Below are 21,058 nucleotides of genomic sequence, written 5' to 3'. Positions count from 1 at the left end.
TAGGCTTCAAACATAAAGTTTATAAATTCTAAGAAAGAGCATTTAAAATGAAATTCTTTTAAAATGAAACTCATTTTATTAAATATTTGCTATGAGATTGTCTATTGAAATATGTATATGTAAAAAAAAAATTGATTTTGTTTCAAGGTGGGGGAGAAACATCATGTGTATTTAGCCTGGTGATCTAATTGCCCTTATAATGTGAAGTGTGAGGCAAACGTGGTAACCACTACACTACGAAAACTATAATGTGAAGTGAAAACATTTAAACCCAATGCATATGTGTACTACTTCAATTTTGATTTGCCTCCTGTACATGTCTTCATATGTGGCACATCCTATTTTTATTGCCATAGGATATTTTCTCTGGCTAATCCTGCTGCAAACTGATGTCTTACAAGCACTGCAGTTAGTATTGAAATACCTCCGCAACACCGGCCATGGTATTTTGAACACGATTATTTTTTTTATTTGGAGATTTTTTTTTTCATTTATTTATTTTCAGCATAACAGTATCATTATTTTTTCACCACACCCAGTGCTCCATGCAATCTGTGCCCTCTATAATACCCACCACCTGGTACCCCGACCTCCCACCCCCCCGCCACTTCAAACCCCTCAGATTGTTTTTCAGAGTCCACAGTCTCTAATGATTCACCTCCCCTTCCAATTTACCCCAACCCCCTTCTCTCTAACTCCCCATGTCCTCCATGCTTTTTGTTATGCTCCACAAATAAGTGAAACCATATGATAACTGACTCCCTCTGCTTGAATTATTTGACTCAGCATAATCTCTTCCAGTCCCGCCCATGTTGCTACAAAAGTTGGGTATTCGTCCTTTCTGATGGAAGCATAATACTCCATAGTGTATATGGACCACATCTTCCTTATCCATTCGTCGGTTGAAGGGCATCTTGGTTCCTTCCACAGTTTGGTGACCGTGGCCATTGCTGCTATAAACATTGAGGTACAGATGGCCCTTCTTTTCACTACATCTGTATCTTTGGGAGATATTTTTTTATTGGGAAGATATTTCAGTTCAATATTATAGGCCCTATGTATATTCAGTATACATAGGTCCTATGTATGCTATGGAGTTTTTAGACTTCGGATTAGCCCAAAAGTGGATACAATTGTTAAAAAGGCTTTCATTCTTTTCCTTACAGTTTAAAATTTCTATAAAATAAAGCAATCATTTAAGATTTCATTGATTTGTTTTGTTCTTTTTAAAGGTTTTATTTGTTTGAGAGAGAGAGGGCACACACACTCCCACAAAACCACGGGGAGGGGGAGAGGCAGAAAGAGAGGGAGAAGCAGACTCCCCACTGAATAGAGAGTCCCACTCAGGCTTAGATACCAGGACTCTGAGTTCATGACCTGAGCTGAAGGCAGACATTTAACCTACTAAGCTATACAGGCACCCTAAAATTTTAAATAAATTGACAATAAGAGAGGTGCATTTATAGTCTTGAGAATTTATCTTAATTTTACATGTAGTTTGTAGGGAAAACATCAGGATTAAACTAATTTTTACCTACCTCAAACCATTTTAGCTTTCAACTCAGTTAAAAAGATACAATTAATGTTTCATCATTACTTGTTCATTTAAGTGATTATATGCTTGATTTTCACTGAGATTAAGTTCAAATGAGGTAAAATTTCAAACGGAAACTCCTTTGGGAAAAATCCTGCTTGGTTTTAATCTTAAAACTTGTGGTCAGTATTTTTCAGATTTACAAAGCCAGTATTGTTCCTTTACTGTTCTCAGTAAATATGAGAATCACCCATAAATGTAATGACAGAGAAAGAGATAATCTGATATCATTTATAGATTCCTCATTTTTCTATAATTTTTTTATTTCATTATACCTTTTTTAAGATAAATATATGCACCCAGTTTGGAAGCAGGATATCTATAGAAACTACATACCACCCCTACATAATTTAAATCTTAGTTTTTTCTATCAGCTTATTAAACAAATTCATACAATATTTAAATATGAAAGTAGAAAACCAGTATGGTTCTACCAGGTATGTCATTCTTCCCTTTGATTTATCAAGCCATCAATTGAATATCTAAAATGTTGGGTAGGCTTTTATGAAAATAATTATTGTATAAAGCTTCTGTGTGATATGTAATGATGCCTCATATTTATATTGTATTCTATTTATACAATATATCTATCTTAACCAGTATTCTGTAAACCATGCTCTTAAAAGGCATTGCCTCCTTAAATCACTCTACTAGACATAGGAGGGGATTACTAAATATAAATAGTTTGAGTACTGTGTAGAAGTAACAAAAACCCTCCTTTTGACATCTTTGTATTGTCTACCATATATTCTAGGCTCACCTATAAAAATTCATTATATTACTTTCTAAAGGTATCCGTCCATGCATTCCCATTTAAAATACCACATATGCAATATTTATCTTGAATGTACTTATCAGAATGTTCTCACCTAATACTCCTTACTGATTAAAGTGTCAGGAGTGTTGTTGATCCAGTATGAAAAGTAAAGAGTGGAAAAGGGTGGTGGAGTTTTTCACAAGGAGGAAGAGGATATAGAATGCAGCAGGATGGGGAAGAGAAAAAGGTTGCACGCTACTTGGCAGACTGCAGTCCTCTTCTTAGTTTCATGTCAACAGCTCTTGACAGTAATCTTTGGTCTAACTTTTCATCTCTTGTCTTTTTTATATTATCTCTGAACCCAACATACATTTAATCCCAACTGGATACTTGTATTGAAATTCCCATGCCTTTTAATGCATCCTTGACATTTCTAAAGGCCTTTCCATCAGGTCATATTCTTTCCCTTTCCAGCCAGTGAATTTCCACTTATTCTTTAAGATCCAATTCAAAGGCTGACTCTGTGAGACCTTTTAGTATTCTTCCAAGCAGAATCACCAGCCCCTCCCTCTGATCTCTCTCAGTATAATTTAGGAATATGGTAAAGCACTTAATCTCACTGAATTGTAGCTACTGTCTTGTTTTACCAACAAAAATAAGAGCAATTTGGAGAGTGTGAAATTAAATTGAATAACAACCATGGAGGTGTTGGGGAACAACTGGGCATTGTATGTACTACTTTAGTTTTAACCAGTCAGAGGTAAAGCGCATCTGTAAAAAATAATTAATTAATTAATTTTTGAAAAGGTATATATATATATATATTTTTTTTAGTAGGACTTTCCTCTAACATTATTATTTTTTTTTAATTTTATGGTTGTTTTCCAACGTTTTGATGGAAATAGGCTTATGTACAAACTGCACTCCTTGTGAATCCCTCTTTTGATGCCATTAGCAACATATTAACTAACCAACAATAGTGTTTATGAGCCCAAGGAAGTTCTCAAAAAGGATTCTTCAGAATCCTTTAGTCTCACAATTACCTGGATTGGAATACTACATTAAATACATTATAATTTTGTATTGAGTTGTGTGTGTGTGGTGGAAGGATGGATTGAAAGGGTTTGGAGACCATATGTTGATATTCTTTTGATATGTAAGAAATATGTCAGTTCTGTTTCCTATTCCTTCCTAAATGTTTTTAGAGGTTGCCCTGTACACTAGTTGATAAAAATCTCACAATGTTGATGTTTAAGGGCTGTTGATTGCTGGCAGCAAAGAATTCCAACTGTGCTGGCAACCGAGATAGCATCTCCACATTTTCTTCCAGGATCATCACCTTTGTTCTAAATAGCTCCTTCATAGTGTGAACAGAAGTCATATGTTTTAGATTTTCTGCCTTGGCACCCAGGAAATCAGTATGATTGAGTAAACATATTAAGCTTCCCCGGCATTTTCCAGCCTGAACAGATGTTAAGTACAAGCCGATCCACCTACATTCAACCCGAGAGACTCTACATCCAGACTGTTTCATTTTCCTCTTTCAATTTGTATAGAGGCATAGATTCTTGTTGGCATGTATAAATGTGCCACTTAAGGCAATCAAAAATGGCTCCACATCTCACTTGATTTCCACAATTGTTGTTGTAACGATGGACTACTGAGGAGAAAAACTTAATTTCCCTGGCAGATCTTCCCACGTTGAAGCAACATGTTCATGGAAAGCCAATATGCAGTCATTATAGCACAATTCCTCACAATTTCACAATTCACTAACAGTATGCATTTTCACAATGTAAAGCTGATTTTCCTATAACCAAATAAAACATGAAAAGAGGGCTGGAAGCAATGGGCAATCTAGATCATTAGATGATTGATGTAAAATTAGAGAACATTTAGACTGAAATAGATTGCAAACATCAGGGAGCTCAGAAAACTTGTAAGCTCTATATTTTGAGGAAATATTTGGTTGACGCTCTTACAGCTCTGGTAGTAACCTACAAATTAAAAAAAAGAGGACTCAAAATAATTTACCTTTTACTTACTTCTGTTACTTCACATTATTTTTTATGCAATTATTTCAATTATTTCACATCACACATTCTTTTCTCCCCAAGTTCTCAACTTGTTCACTGGGAGAGAATTTTCAGCTCTAATTCCATACCTCCGTTCATCGTGTTGATCTCACCACCAGACAAATAATTGGAACCATGTAATCACAAGCGTAGAATTCTGTATTTGTCATGGTTAGTATTTTAATGTTATGAGAATTGTCTAAGAAGGGGTGCCTTGGTGGCTCAGTCAGTTAAGCCTCTGTGTTTGGTTCAGGTCATGATCTCAGGGTCCTGAGATCCAGCCCTTCATAGGGCTCCCTGCTCCTCAGGGTTTGCCTCTCCCTCCCCCATTGTCTTTCACCCCCACTTGTGGGGTCACTCTCTCTCTCTCTCTATTTCTCTCAAATAAATGAATAAAGTCTTTAAAAGAAACAAATAAAAAGAATTGTCTAATGAAGAGTTATAGTATTTGAAAGATAATCCCTGTGAATAAGTGAAAACATACCCATGTGATATACCAAGTCTATACCATTGTAACTTACAATGTCTTCTACTTCCAAATATTATGACTTTTTTTAGTAGTAATTAAAGATAGCATTTATTGAGCTCTTAACTATACATAAACACTATGAACAACTTTTGGCTATCAGAGTTGATGATGTAAGTACTATAAACTACATTGTCTCTGAAGCACGGATAGTGTTTGGATTTTCTGTTTATAGTATGGGAAGGTTTAAAAAAGAGGAGGTGAGAAAGGGAAACAGAGAGTGATCAGAGTAAAAGTGAGAATAATACAGTCTGATGTGCTATGTAAGAATGCACATGGTGTTATGGCGGCATAGGCAAGGGGCTGATGGGCCAGAAGAGCCTTTCCTTTTAAGGGGCGTTAAAATATTGACTGAGTTTTTTAAATGGTATGGATTTGTGAGGCCCCCCAAAAGGGAAATCTAAACTGAGGGGAGGAAATAGTTGTAAAAGTTTACAAAATTATGAAACACATATTATATTCCATTTCAAGGGCTATGAAAAAAGATAACCAGAAAAAAAGTAATAAAGTTATTTTTATTGTGGGTGGTTGCTGACTTGTAAACCAATTATGAGAGAGTACTAGTAAACATTAGACATATACGGGATGAATTTTCAATGTCATGGCAACAGGAATGGAGACGATATTTGTAATGATAATGATACTAGGAAGGAGCACAGCCTTGAATTACAGACCAGGAGACCAGAAAATACTGGCTCTTTCACTAAACAGCTAACGAATTCAACATTCCTCTTAATTATTCATTTATATTTAGCATTCTAAAAATGCATATGATTTTATTAATCCAGAAGATTGAATTGGGTTAATGGTATCTGTGAGTGTTTAGACTGTTGGAAAAAAATACTGGCTCTAGTCAATGATTAATGAGATGGGCATTGCTGATTTAAGATTGATGAGATGGACATTGCAATTCAGAGGAGAGGCTTCTGGGCGGTTAACGAAGAGAAAAAGAACCCTCCCATTGGTATGGAGACATAGGGAGTAAGTTAATAGTTTACCTAGATGATAGATGTAGGAGGGTTGCTAAATTAGCAGTTGTATTCAATACCTCCCTATTGTTGTAGCCTTCTTGCAATGAGGCAGGGTCATGAAACATGTTATAGCTGAAGGCCTTTGAATAGAATAGATGTGCTTTGCAGAACCCTCCAGCAATCACTTCCTTTGCTAAGGCAACTATAAGGCTTTGTGTGGAGATGGTACAATCACAGAAAAAAACAAAACAAAAAACGACCTCAATCACTGAAGTAGTTCATGGCACCCAAATATATTGAAGAATATGGATTCTAGGTGATTTTGTGAGAGCAAGAAATATATGTTTGATGTTTTAAGCCACTTCAGTGTTAAAGTCAATTGTTCATCTGCAAAGCCTATCTTATCCTGAACAGTGCAGTTTAAAAGAAAGTAGGAAAAACAGGGAAATATGTACCATAGTAAATGGCTATTAAACAACATTATCTAAAACATTCTATCCTTTATATTAGTGAATTTTTTTTATATTTGCCAATGTTTAGAGATGCAATAGTGTATTTACATGGATTCAGTTGGATTAACCAGTACATACTCATTTTCTGTAGATGTATTTAAGTAACAAGCCCAGCAATGTCATTAAATGAATGGGCAGAATGAGCAATGGGACATTTTACATTTCTTACTGAAAAATGAACAAATATTATTTCACTTATGAAAGCTACCACTATAATATGACATTAAGACTGAAGAGGTTCTTTTCTACCATTTAAAGGACAAATCCTATACAAGACAAGTTCTGTTAACAAAACACTTGCCATGGCAACACATACTTCAGCTTTTAACCTTTCATTACACAGAAAGGCTTTTAAAATATTTTTATATTTTCATAGATTGTAGTAACAATACTGACCTATGAAGTTGGCGTTTTCTGGAAGCTAGTAATTGGTAAAGCCTCAGGCCCTCAACTCTTTGACCAATCTATGAGAGAGCTGTACCCAGGTTTCTCATTACTTATAAAAATTCATTTTCTAAGCTCAGAAACTTAGACAAAATCAGTCCGACCTGCACTATTTGAATAATGCATATTTTAAAACAACTATTTTACTTACATGTCAGATGTACCTCTCTTTGCAGCAAACATTTTTATATGGTATTATGCTGCATGTCTGTGTAGGTGTGTGCACATGTATATGACTGTGTATGTGTGTAGGTAAGTCTCTTATTTTTTCAATTAAAATTACTGTTAAGTCAGAAAGCCCATGATATGGTATGAAGAATATAAATGAGATTATATGAGTTGTCTATTGCAATAATAATAAAAGCACAAACTTTTCAGCTAAAATAAGACAAATTTGATCTTTTCTATTTTTTATGGGTCAGAACCCTGGGCAGGAGATAGCTGAGTTTTCTGTACCAGGATTTTGCAAGGCTGTTGGCCAGGACTGTGGTTTCCTCTGAGGCTCTACTGGGTAATGTTTCCTTGCCCAAGATCAAGTGGTTCTTGACAGTATTCAGTGAGTACCTGAAAGTCTACTGGAGTCAGGGCTTCACTTTCCTATTGGCTGTGTGTGGCGGCCACTCTCAGTCTCTCGTTGTGTGGCCTTTTCCATGCGGCAGCTCACAACATGGAAGTTTGCTTCTTCTTCATTGCCAGTAAAGAGTTTCCTTGTGAAGATGGGTTTCAATCTCATGTGATGTCATCATGCACATTTAAGCACACAGTCTCACATTCATCCACTACTTAACGGTACATTTAAAGGAGAACACAAGGCGTTCTCATCAGAAGTTGGGGAATATGAGAGCCACGTGGAAGTCCTATACTATAAAAATTTTCACCTTAGTCCACATGATCAGAAGTTATATGAAGACAGTTTTGTATATTTAACTACACAAAATATTGGAGATAGTGAAGTGAAGAAAAGTAAATAACAAAAAAATTGTTTGTTTATTTGGCACATAAATGTAATTAAATGGTATATGGCAATTAAAGCTTTTACAAAATTGTGTCACAGTTACTTACTATGTGTTTCTTTTCTTGCAGAAGGCATTTATAAAAAATTCATACTTGTTTAAAAAAATATATGTATATATCTCCAAAATAACTTTTTCCATATGATTAATTCTTACCTTAGGCTAGCTACGTTGTTGAGGCAGTGTTGCATAAGGAGAGGAATATGACCAAAAGGACCTAGGTTTAGGCCTAGAACAAGAATTTGATGGTAAGTTTAGCCTTTTCTAAATATTTAATATGGCAGACTACCTATTTTACTATCTATTTTTTTCTTGCTTATTTAGCTACACAAATATAATTAACTGGTACATGGAATTAAAAATTTAACAAAACTATGTCACAGTTACTTACTATGTGTTCCTTACTATGTGTTACTTAATTAGTAATACCTAGTTGGTAAATATAAAGTCTAAAAAGGGCTAGTATATAGTAACATATAATATAGTATCTCTTTAATATATATTCAAGAATATTTAAATAGATATTATATTATATTAGTATACTTAGTAAAAATGGGCAAAAAAATCTGAATAAATAAATACCTAACTACCTACATACCTACATACATACATACCAAGCTCATATATACAGAGAACAAATGGATGGTTGTCAGAGGTGGGGGTAGGAGATGGTACAAATGGGTGAACTGTTCTTATTTTTGTTTAGTTTAAAAAAATTGAATTTTAAAGATCTACATAGTATTATATTTGCATATACTTATTTAAAATGCCAGATCAGGAGCACCTGGGTGACTCAATCAGTTAAGCATCTGACTTTGGCTCAGGTCATGATCTTGGGATCTTGGGATTGAGCCCCATGTCAAGCAACATGCTCAAAAAGGAGTCTGCTTCTCCCTCTGCCCCACCCCCTTCTGGTGCCCTCTCTTTCTACCTCTCTCAAACAAACAAACAAACAAACAAATAAACCAACGAATAAATAAATAAAATCTTTAAGATGTCAGATCACACATGTATTCAATCATTCAATTTATTTTATATTATTTTATTTTATTTTTAATTAATTTTTAAAATATCCAACATATCTATATGCTTGGCATTATTCTAAGTCGTGTTAGAGCAGTGAAAAAAACATGAACAAAAATTCATGTCTTCAAAGAGCTTATGGTCTAAATTGGGGTACAATGGCTAGAGAAGTCATGAAGAAAACTACATAAAATATTGGAGAGAGTGATGTGGAGAAAAATAAAGCATGGGGAGAATGCACAATCATTTTTCATTTATTGATCATTTACCAGCCCTGGGCATTAGAGACACTCAAGAAAAATAGTACTACGCATTTTCCCTGAGGCTACACGCACTTAGCGAGACTGCCACAAGAAGGGATAGTTTCAGTCGGTGTTATGGAAGTGTAGGAAGACCCTAAACAATTTTCACAAGCAGCCCGGGAAAAGAAAAATAGTTTGCTGGTTAGATGACAAAGAAACTTAATTCAATAGATTCACACATTTAAACATTATCACACCTTTCTACATACAAGTGGAGATTTTGCTCCCAAATCATGTATTAATATCATTTTAATTACCTTGATTTCCAAAAAAAGAAACATGAAAAAGTCAAATGACGTATCTATTTATTTTATAATGTTGAATATATCCCACAGTATTGATGAGGTTTAATATTTCCTTTGTTTTATGTAGACATGGCATATTGTGTTTAGCTTTATTATGGATTTATCCATATTGCAGATTTAAAAAGATGCTGACCAGGACATGGTAGCCAGCAGTGACTATTTGCATTCCATTATGATATGATATGCATTATTTTACATTTTGCAAATTCTTTCTAAGATCAAGGATCTCATTGTGTCAACAAGTGTTAGTGACTCTTGGCCAAAAAAAAAAGTGGGTGAACTTTTTGAAGAACAGTTTGAAAATATGTATTATATTTAGAATGTGATTTTTCTTGGTTTATTAATATCTTTTCCAAATTTACATCAGAAAATAAATTAGAATAAAATAATTATCACAGATACTTTTTTATGGTAGCAAAAAGTTGAAATAATCTGAATCCTCCCAAATGAGTGTTGGTCATATAAAATGTGATGCAGGGATGTCTAGGTAACTCAGTTGGTTAAACGTCTGCCTTTGGCTCAGGTCATGATCCCAGTGTCCTGCAATGAAGCCTCACAAGGGGCTCCCTGGTCAGTGGGGTTCTGCTTCTCCCTCTCCCTCTGCCCTTTTCCCCCTGCTCATTCTCTCTTTCTCAAATAAAATCTTTAAAAAAATCTTTAAACTGTGGTATATTCTTTAATACCTACTTAACATCTAAAAAGTGTATTAAAAGTGACAATGTCCATTATAACAATGGTATGGCAATATGTTCATAAGTGTTAAGTTGAAAAGTTGGATAATGCTAGAATGAATACTGTTATATAAATTTAAACCATATATAAACAACTCTATAAACAATAACTCTATTAAACAAGCAGATGAGACTTAAATGTGTATGAGTAAATGTTAATAATGAGATAATAGATTGTAGGCTATTTTCAAATATTTTAATTGGCTGTTTTTGATTTTTCTTTCTGAGTGGAACATATGTATTTTAATTACATATGTTCTATGTATATAAATGCATACATTTCACTTAGAAAATACATACATATGCTGACATAAATTCAATAATTTAATATAAAATATTTCGATATTACATAAACTAAATTCTGGGAGGCAGTGTATCTTAAATATGGCTTTGAATGTATTAGATGGAATAATACATATAAAAATATATGGCATAGTTCTGCCAGATGTTAGAGGCTAAACACATGTACTGAAACATGTGTCCAGTAAAATTTGACAAACTGAAAATGATTGATTATGTGATTAGTAATCATTGGAACTTTTAATACTATGTGAAACCCATGCCCTAGTCTCTTAGAAGTGAATTAATTTCAGTTAGGGAGAAATGTTGAGCAGTATTAGCAGAATTATTTTTCTATATACTATGCTCAGAGGGGTCATAGCTCAGGAAAGGCAGAAAGATTCTGCCACAGCTGTAAAGTTACATACAGTGCATCTTATTCGTTTGACTTTTGCATACTTCTCAAGTAAGAACTTATGAAATATATTAATTAAAATACAAGTAAAATGTTTTACTCTTGAAAAAGAGACTGTCATCCTTCAACATCATTCTAGTTCTGGGCAGAATTTCTTCATTCTCTGGAGTAGATGCAGGAATCTGCTTCAAAATCGGCACTCCGCTTCCCTTGGAAACCATGCCTGGGCTCCTTTGTTTAAAGTGTTACTGACTGCACACTTTGGAAGTTTCATTTGTCTGGATTATAGTTTACTGGCAGCTCTGTAAACCAAGTGGCAGTTTCAAAAACAAGGGGGCATGTCATTAAAATGTCTTCTTGTATCTCCTTTTAGATGGGTCCTGTATGATTAACTTCTTTAAAACTGCTACTACATTAGTTTTTCTCTGCTTCACTACACTAGAGATGATTCTCAAGGTCTATCTTCACTAAATTGGGAGTAGACATGGAGGATAACTGTTAAACCAAATTGGAGGTCAGAAGGAGAGAAATCCTTATAAGCTCACTCTGTCTTCCATGGGGACCACTGTGATCTATATGCTATAGATCTGACAAACCAGCTTTAACTATACAAACTTTATTTTTGTAGACCCTGAAATAACTAATCACAAGTTCTTTTTGCTTTACCCTAATCTGGCATTTGTTATGTTCTTTGGCTTAATTATGTCTCCCAAAAATTCATATGCACCCAGTGCAACCGTATTTGAAGATATGATCTTTTGGAGATGACAAAAATTAAATTAGGTCACAAGGATGGGGTCCTGATCTGCCAGGATTAATGTCTTTCTAAGAAGAGGTACTAGAAAGCACTCTTTCTAGGTGCACACAAAGTAAAGGTCATGTGAACACACAGTGAGATGGAGATTGCTTACATAGCCAAGAGAAGAGGCTTCAGAATGAAACCTGGCTTTCCAGCCCCTTGATCTTTGATGTTGCATGCTCTAGAACTGTGAGAAATACACCTATTTTGTTTAAGTCACCCGGTCTATGGTATTTTGTATGGTAGCTTGAGCTGACTAAAACCATATGGAAAGTTTTATAATAGGAATTCCAAATTATAAGCTCTTTGCTTGAAGTTCAAAATTCAAGGTTTTTTTTGTTAATTGAGGGTCCTCTTTTTCAGTGTTTATTTTTTGTATGTCTTATACAATTCCTTTTATTTACCTTTATTCACATTCAGCCTATCACTCAGACACATTATGTCTAACTGGAAGTTCAGATAAAGCCCTTAATGTAAACAGTATGTAAAATTTTGTACCACATGGCAACATAAAATTTTGAGTATGCAGATTATTTTACATTTTTTAAAAAGATTTTATTTATTTATTTGATAAAGAGAGAAAGATCACAAGTAGGCAGAGAGGCAGGCAGAGAGAAAGGAGGAAGCAGGCTCCCCGCTGAGCAGAGAGCCGACCCGGGGCTCGATTTCAGGACCCTGAGATCATGACCTGAGTCGAAGCCAGAGGCTTAACCCACTGAGCCACCCAGGGGTTCCAATTTTACATTCTAAGACAAATTCTCTCTGACCGTATAGTTATATGGCTATGTCTTTTCAAAGACATCCCAGTGAAGGGTTTATTTGTTCTATGACAAAGCTGGGTTTAGCAGGTTTTGGATTTTTTGTGCAGTTTCTTCAAAAATTTAAAAGAAAATATCTATTATTACAATGCCAGAATTTCTGACTTCTCTATACGTGTCCTTCAAAAATGTGTGTATACACACACATATATAGATATATACATATATATCTCAGTAACTTCAAAGAAAAAGTTGAATGAGAAGAGCTTAGCTACACATTTTTATTTTATTTTATTTTTATTTTAGTTATAAAAAATGACTGAGCTCCAAAAATAAGAGCACAACTTTCTCAAAGTTTGAATGAAATGTAATTAGTTTTTAAAAAATAATTTCATTTGTTAACTTGCAAACAATTGAGGATTTTAAAAAATGAGTTTTTTTTGATTCCCTTAAATAATAACAAAAAGAAAGAAAAAAGAAAGACGAAAGAAAGAAAGGTACCATTAAGACATGTGAGAAATTACAGCTATCTTTTGGGAAAAAAAAAAAGAAAAAGATTTTCTGAAGTTTATTGTTTAGGAAAAATTGTTATTGTTATTGATTTTTTCTTCTATATGGAATATTTGTATGAGAGAGCAATAGAATTCTAGATCTGAACAAAATTTTATAAACATATCTTTAAATTAAAAATGTAATAAAGCATATAAATGTATAAACAATGTAGATTATTCCATGTATGTTTGTTTCCAATATATAAATATCTATCAGTGAAGAGGACAGAAGTGAATTAGAAGGAACTATAAGTGAGGCTCATTTTTTGAGTGACCTGGAGGAAATTTTCTAGCTATAGAACAAACCCTTTTAAAAAAATTCCCATTTCATGGGTCACCTGGGTTACCCATTCAGTTAAGTGTCTGCCTTTGGCTCAGGTCATGATCCCAGGGTCCTGGGATTGAGCCCTTCATTGGGCTCTCTGCTCAGCAGGGAGCCTGCTTCCTCCTCTCTCTCTCTGCCTGCCTCTCTGCCTACTTGTGATCTCTCTCTGTCAAATAAATACATAAAATCTTAACACACACACACACACACATATATATATATATATATATATATATATATATATATTTTTTTTTTTTTTTTTTTAAACAGATCAGCGATTACCGGGGACTTGAGAGGAGGGAGGAAAAGATAAACAGAGCACAGGAGATTTTCTATGGCAGAGTTCTGTATAATACTGTAATGGTAGGTACATGTGGTTATACATTTTTCAAAACCCATAGAATGTACAATACAAAGAGTGAACCCTGATATAAACTACAGACTTTTACTAATAATATTTTGCTATGCTTGATCTTAGCCAAAGGCTGAAAAATGACTCACTAGTAATATTTCAATATTGTCTCATCAGTTCTAACAAATGTATCACACTAAAGGAAGATCTTTATAATAGAGGAAATTGGGAGGGGCAAGAGAAGTTATATGAAACTTTCTGTCCTTCTCCTCAATTTTTCTATAAACCTAAAATGGCACAAAAAATAAAGTCTATTATTTAAAAAATAAGTAACTATTATAAATTCATTCTTTTTTTCCTCATGTAATCAAGAAATACTTATTGAACGGCTACCGTGTTTTAGGCTCCGTGAAAAGGAATGGAAGTACCTTCCTGGAGGGTCACGTAAAGTTCTCCAGTGGAGAAGAAAAACACTACAGAATTCTCTTTTTAAAAAATTATTATTATTTTTTTAAAATTAAAATGTAATGTATTATTTGTCTCAGGGAAACAGGTCTGTGAATCATCAGTTTTACACAATTCACAGCACTCAGCATAGCACATACCTTCCTCAATGTCCATCACTACAGAATTATAAAAAATAATTATTTTTCAAAAATTTTATATTTCAAATCAAATAGTATGTTTTCATTTTAGATCCAGTTCCATTTTTTTTTGTCAAAGGTAATCTAATGTAGGAAATTATTATCATAAATCTTAGTAAGATTTTTCAAAATATTAACCTGGCATTATATTTAGTTTCCATAGTAGATATTTTTAAGGCAAGATTTCCAAAATATATTGAACATTCTGTGTCCCTTTATATTCTGCATATATTTAAAATTAAGCTACTCTAAGAAAACAAAATGAAGATGGGTAAATTATTTTATTAAATCAGATTTTCATATCTGCATATTGAAAAACAATGAAGTCTATATTTTAATAATACTTGTGTGTATTTTAAAAGAAATAGGCTTTTTTCAGAATAATGACCTAAAATATTTAAGTTATTTATAGAAAAAATAGATATATGGCTGATATAATAAAACAACAAAGCAATTTTGGTTTATTATTCCATTCTTATTTTTTAAGAAATAGCAGTAACCTGCAATGTTTAAATGGAATGAGAATTTTATTCAACCTCTGAAGAAAATGCTATGTTTTATAGAAGAGAAAACTAAAGGGCTGACTACTTAAAGAGGAAAATGATTCAGCAGTTGTTTAGCTTAAGAAATTTTTACAACCCACATAGAGACATTTTCTAGTGAAAACTGAAAAGGGTAATTAAGTCTTACAGCCTCTAAAGTAATACACAAGCCATATTTTTTTAAACTAAGAATTTAGTTCAAAATGCTCTGGCTATATAAATAAAATTATCACTAGAAAGTGATTCTTTGCTACCAAATGTAAACTTATCTTTTTTTTTTAATTATATTCTACAAAAAATCTGTACCCGAACCATCAATTACATTGACTTTCCAACGTTAATAGTAAATGGTGTGTATATGTACTCATGTGTTATTGTGGATTATGGCTAGGTTATGAAACAGCCACCTGAAAATTCTGGAGTATTTCTTACATATCTGAATGGATAGAGAGAAGAGTCAGTATGAATACTTTCAAAACCACACCTCAAGTTAAAGGAAAACTGGAAAAATGCACTTCATTAATAAACAAATTAGTAAGAAATAAATCTATACCTCAATCTGTTTAGGTTTGAGAATGTTCTACATCTGTTACCCATTTATAGATAACAATTACTAAGAATTCCTCTAAATCCTTAAAAAAAAAAAAAAAAAAGACCTGGGCATCTGGGTGGCTCGGTGGGTTAAGCCACTGCCTTTGGCTCAGGTCATGATCTCAGGGTCCTGGAATCGAGTCCCGCATAGGGCTCTCTGCTCAGCAGGGAGCCTGCTTCCTCCTCTCTCTCTCTGCCTGCCTCTCTGCCTGCTTGTGATCTCTCTCTGTCAAATAAATAAATAAAATCTTAAAAAAAAAAAAGGACCTAACTTCAGAAGGCATCTCTATAGGATATAGATGAGCCTTTCTGATTATCCTCACACAGAACTCAGTTTATTTTCTGAGGCTACTATATTGTTCAAGCACGTTACAGTTTTAAAAATCACCAAACATCTGTATTTTCATGCATATATACATCTTTCTCTAGCTAGATTATTAATCCCTGAACACAGAATGTGTATTACATGTGCATTTATTTTGACTGTTTCTTACTATTTCTAATATAGGAGGCACTAAAACATGTTACTTGAAAAAGATTAATTAAAAAAAAATGAGAAGGAATTGTGACATGTTGGATAATATAAGATATGTACACTGTGGAGTTATTCTAAGTCTATCTAGTGTGTTTTCCAAGTTATATCCCAGCAAAGTTGATACAATTTAAAATAATCAATTCAAGATGAGAAACCTAAAGTACTTCAGAATAGTCGAGGTGTTAAACAGAGCACAATAGTATACACGGTTCTCCCCCTGCACAATACAGTAGAGTTAAGAGAAGTTCTGGTTTCACCAGAACTTGACAATGGCGGGTGGAGAGAAGGCTCTGTGTGTTCTAACAAGAATCAGTTCACCTCCATATATGCGTTAATTAGTTATATGTGAGAGTGTTTTTGGTCATGATTTACTTATTAGCTTGCTCTACTTTCTTATTTAGAAGCAAGAATGGTTTAAATACTAAGTATTCAAAGAACAGGACTTTTGTTCATGTTTCTGAAAGTTGTGTAATGTTCTCTGTGAAATGTGAAGATGAAAATTAAAGTCAATGAGTGTTATCAGCATTGCTATAAAATATTAGTGAGGGCCCATCTCGATGCGAAAAAGGGTGGAGTTGCTTTGGAGGTCTTCTTTAAACAGAGTAAGGGGCACTGGTTTTATGAGCTCTTTTTGCATCACATAGAGAAGACTCTGTTCCCCTTTTTCCACTTTTGTCAGAATCTCTTATTTCTTTCATCTGTATTGCTGCTCTGGCCAGATGTAAAAGTTTTTACTGGTAATGCCATATTCTCCACACTTCAAAATTTTAATATAAATTTTTTGTTATGGTTATCTTTGTAGATTTGCTATAAATGCATAGTAAATTTAAGACAAGAGTGAGAAATATATGTACACCCAAAATAATGCATATATTCCTACAGAAGCAGATTAAACCTTTCTTTCTCACAAGGTTAAACTAAATCTCATTTATTGGTAATTCTTGATTCCTAATAATTCTTCGGAGAGATTACATCTGTTCTGTTTTACTATTTTTTGGAATCATTTGGCACTATAATTTAATGTGAGTTGCTTCTTTTGCTTTTGTAGATAGATAAGGGACAAATTTTAAATCAGAAATAAATCACTGAGGTATGTCATTGTCTTAGTATTATTACTGAGCGCTCTTCTATAGAATGACACATATACTTCTAAATTTTTACTAGTATTTTAAACAACATAAAAGTCTTCTGTAGAGAAAACTAATTACAGTATAAACAGTACTTATTGGAAGTAATTTCTAAGCAATGGATATCATGAATCATTGAAAATTTGTAGGAATTTAGGGGTACTCATCCAGTAGTTTGTGTCAAAGTTTCAAATAGTAATTTACAATAAATTGTTATGACAATGATTTATTACAGAAAATAATGAACTTATTGTCCCCTCACAAGAATCACACAATGACACACAAACCCACATCCACACACTCATACTACACCCACATCCACCACAAACACGTACACTTCCACACATAGTGTTTGAAGATTATTCTATAATTTGTTAATGACTCAATGAAAAGGGGAATAGATGTTCACATGAAATATTTATATGCCAAGAGTTATTCTTTTAATACAGCTCAGACTTTGAAATTAAAAAAAAAAATCAGAACAAGCAATATTTCTTATCTGGATTAATCCATTATCCTCTCAGAAATTATAAAAAAAAAACATTAAATGTCTTCCCATATATGACATACAAGCACATTTAAACAACAGCACTCCCTACTTGATAAATGCAATTACATTTTATTGGAATGACTTGATTTTTCCGTGCCAGTTGATATTAGTTATATGATATAATGAGTGCTTTATATGAGACACAATTAATAATCAGAATAAAAACTATTTTTATTTATTTTTATGTATATTTTATAGGTATATAATTATATATTTATATATTTTATATATTTTTTAAAAGATTTTATTTATTTATTTCACAGATATCACAAGTAGGCAGAGAGGCAGGCAGAGACAGAGAGAAGGGGAAGCAGGCTCCCCACTGAGCAGAGAGCCAGATGTGGGGCTCGATCCCAGGACCCAGGGATCATGACCTGAGCTGAAGGCAGAGGCCTCAACCCACTGAGCCACCCAGGCACCCCCAGAATATGCTTTAAATTGTCCTAAAATTTATTTGAATTTTGATAGTAGCAGTGTTCATATTTTAACTGCCAATAATAGTTATATTATTCTTATAAAAACCTCATTCTACAGTTATATAATTATCCATGAATGACTTTTTAAGGAACACAAATACAATCATATACAATTAAAAGGAAATTGAAATATTATGGAAAGAGCATGCAATTTGCTGGTAGCACTTTCTATTGTTATCACAGATGGATTGCTGAAGATGCTGGATTGAGGTCATGTTCTTAGTCATCTTCATGCTCCACTGACAAAAATCTGTGCTTTCAGCTTTTCTCTGAAGTGGCCCTGTGTCAAGGATTTTCAGGATGTGTTTCCTAAATTGTATACGCCTTTTAGTGTTATCTTAACTTGGTAAAGACACTAGCAAAAACCAAAAATCTCAGAACAAGGCTAATTTCTCAATCTAAATAGCCTGTCATGTAGAACAAATTAAAAACACTGAAAGATAGACAACGCTGATTATAACAATCCATTGTCAAGACCTTTTTTTTTTTTTTTAAGAATGAATAAGAAGGGAAAGTATTAGTGTCATCTACAGCTGCTTACCGAAGCAGCTGGCCAGTGTGATGCACGGCTGATGGTGCTTGTCACACGTGGACTGGGAGAAAAAGAGCGACAGTCAAGGTTGTGCCAATGTTGCCCTGAGAAGCCACTGGTACAGTGAGCTTGACTGAAAGAGCTGCACGTGCATCGCACCTTACTAGCAACTCCCATCTGGCTGTTATTAACACTTGTTCTGAATATTTGTCCAAGTATTTACAGTTAGCCCACCTTGTCATCGTTGAGTGTCCTCGAAGAGCAGAAATATAATTATCCAGCTCCGGGGGGAAAAAAGGCAGTGATTTTAAATAACTGCATGACACAAGATGGAGCTGTAGAATGCAGGATCGTTCTGTAATTCTGCAGGGAAGCCAAAAAGGACGAAATCTCTGCGATGGGAAGCCCCTGAAGAAGAACGGACTTGTGTACATTCCCAGACAAGTTTGTTCGGCTCTGGTTTCATTTGAGAGGTGCCTTACCCGTCTAAATAGGTTATGTGGGTTAGATGCAAATTAGGGAAACAAAACAAAACATGTTGGTACATAGAGGACATGTAATCAAATATTGTTAATGTAGTTGCAACTAAAAATGTGAATTTTGTCTTTAATAAATTCATACCTCAGTGAAGAAAACAACTTCTTTTCTCTTAAATTGGTTACACTTCAATCCTTTGTCTATTTCCTTTTTGATGCCACTATATAGAAAAGCCTAATTATTTGATTTTTAACTGCTGATTTGGAAACCTTTTCAGTTTTTTGTAAAGGAAAATAGAACAGTAAAGATTTTGTTTCTGGCGCGCCTGGGTGGCTCAGCCAGTTTAAGCCTCTGCCTTCGACTCAGGTCATGATCCCAGGGTCCTGAGATCAAGCCCCATATGTCAGGTTCCTTACTCAGGAGGAAGCCTGTTTCTCCCTCTTCCTCTGCCTGCTACTCCTCCAGCTTGTGCTCTCTCTCTCTCTCTGTCAAGAAACTAAATAAAATTTAAAAAAAATTGCTTCTCCTGGTAAATATCAAAAGAAACAATTCAGTTACAAATTTTCTACATTTCTGTTAATTTTCTTTTATTTTTTACTTATTTTGGCCAACTCTTACTAAAACATGAATAGCTTTAATAGTTATATGTACCCTTTTATGTAGCTTAGTAGATTAGAAAACCCTTTGTAGAAGTTTTGTCCCATCAGGTAGTATCATTATAATTTATGATATCGATAATAATAAGCTCAAGGGACAACGACTTCCTTTAAAAAATTCTGCGAGGGGGAATTAAAATGCAAGTAAAATCATATTTTGTACTCTTATTTACCTATGACTTATGAGTTGTTACATTTTATTAGATGTAAAATATTAATAAGCAAAATAATTGTTTGACTTGGAATTGCGTATCTGTCAGCAGAAAATCATGTAGGTTAGAAAACATTTTCTTTGGAAAGTTAGAATAATATTAACAAAGAAGTGGCCAGTACATTTGCTAAACGGAAAACAAATCAGCAATTGTACTGTTTTAATAAAAAATATTCAAGGCAAGAATGTGACAGAAAGATATTTAGAAAAAAATTTTTTTTCAAAAAACCATTTGAAAACAGTATTCTTCCTCCCTCCCCACCAAAGTTCATGTTTGCGAATTAAGTGTGCTTGTGAAATCTCATCACTAGCTGTTTAAATGCTATATTTTCTTTTTTGTGGTTCATGGTACTTGCTATCCTAATTGATTCTAGAACCTCATCAAATAATGATAAATTGTAGAACATCTGTGAATGGAAATTGACAAATACATATTACCATTGTGGTACCAACTACTTTATTAACAAAATAATCTTAACCTTTCCTATCAGAAACTTATATGTAGATGTAAAGTAAAATACAGCCTTTCTCTATTGCATCTATTAAATTTTACAACTGTTTAAGGTATAATTTTAGGAATAATTAACAAATTCATAAAAACAATAAGCAATATAAAATGAACTGCATATATTTAAAATAAATATTAACATTAGTGAATATTAATGTATATGTGCAACCTAAATACAGCAACAAAATTAGGCTAGTGAATAATTCCATCTTGCTATGTTTCTCATGGCCTCTTATAGTTCTTTTCTCCTTCAAAATCTATCTTTTAGAAAACTGATTATTGTTTTCTATCACCATAGATCAGTTTGCATTTTCCAGAACTTCATATAATGAAATGTTATAGTATGTCTGTTTGCTTGCACTCAGGATAGGGACTTTAAGTTTCATCCACATGGTAGTCTATATCGACATTTTGTTCATTTTTATAGCTGCTTATAGTATTTTATTGTATGGATACATCACAAATTTTATTAGTTCA

Source organism: Mustela nigripes, chromosome 1 (assembly GCF_022355385.1).
Source record: "Mustela nigripes isolate SB6536 chromosome 1, MUSNIG.SB6536, whole genome shotgun sequence".
Classification (NCBI taxonomy): Eukaryota; Metazoa; Chordata; class Mammalia; order Carnivora; family Mustelidae; genus Mustela; species Mustela nigripes.
The sequence above is the reverse complement of the archived record's forward strand: the minus strand, read 5'-3'. Positions refer to the sequence as shown.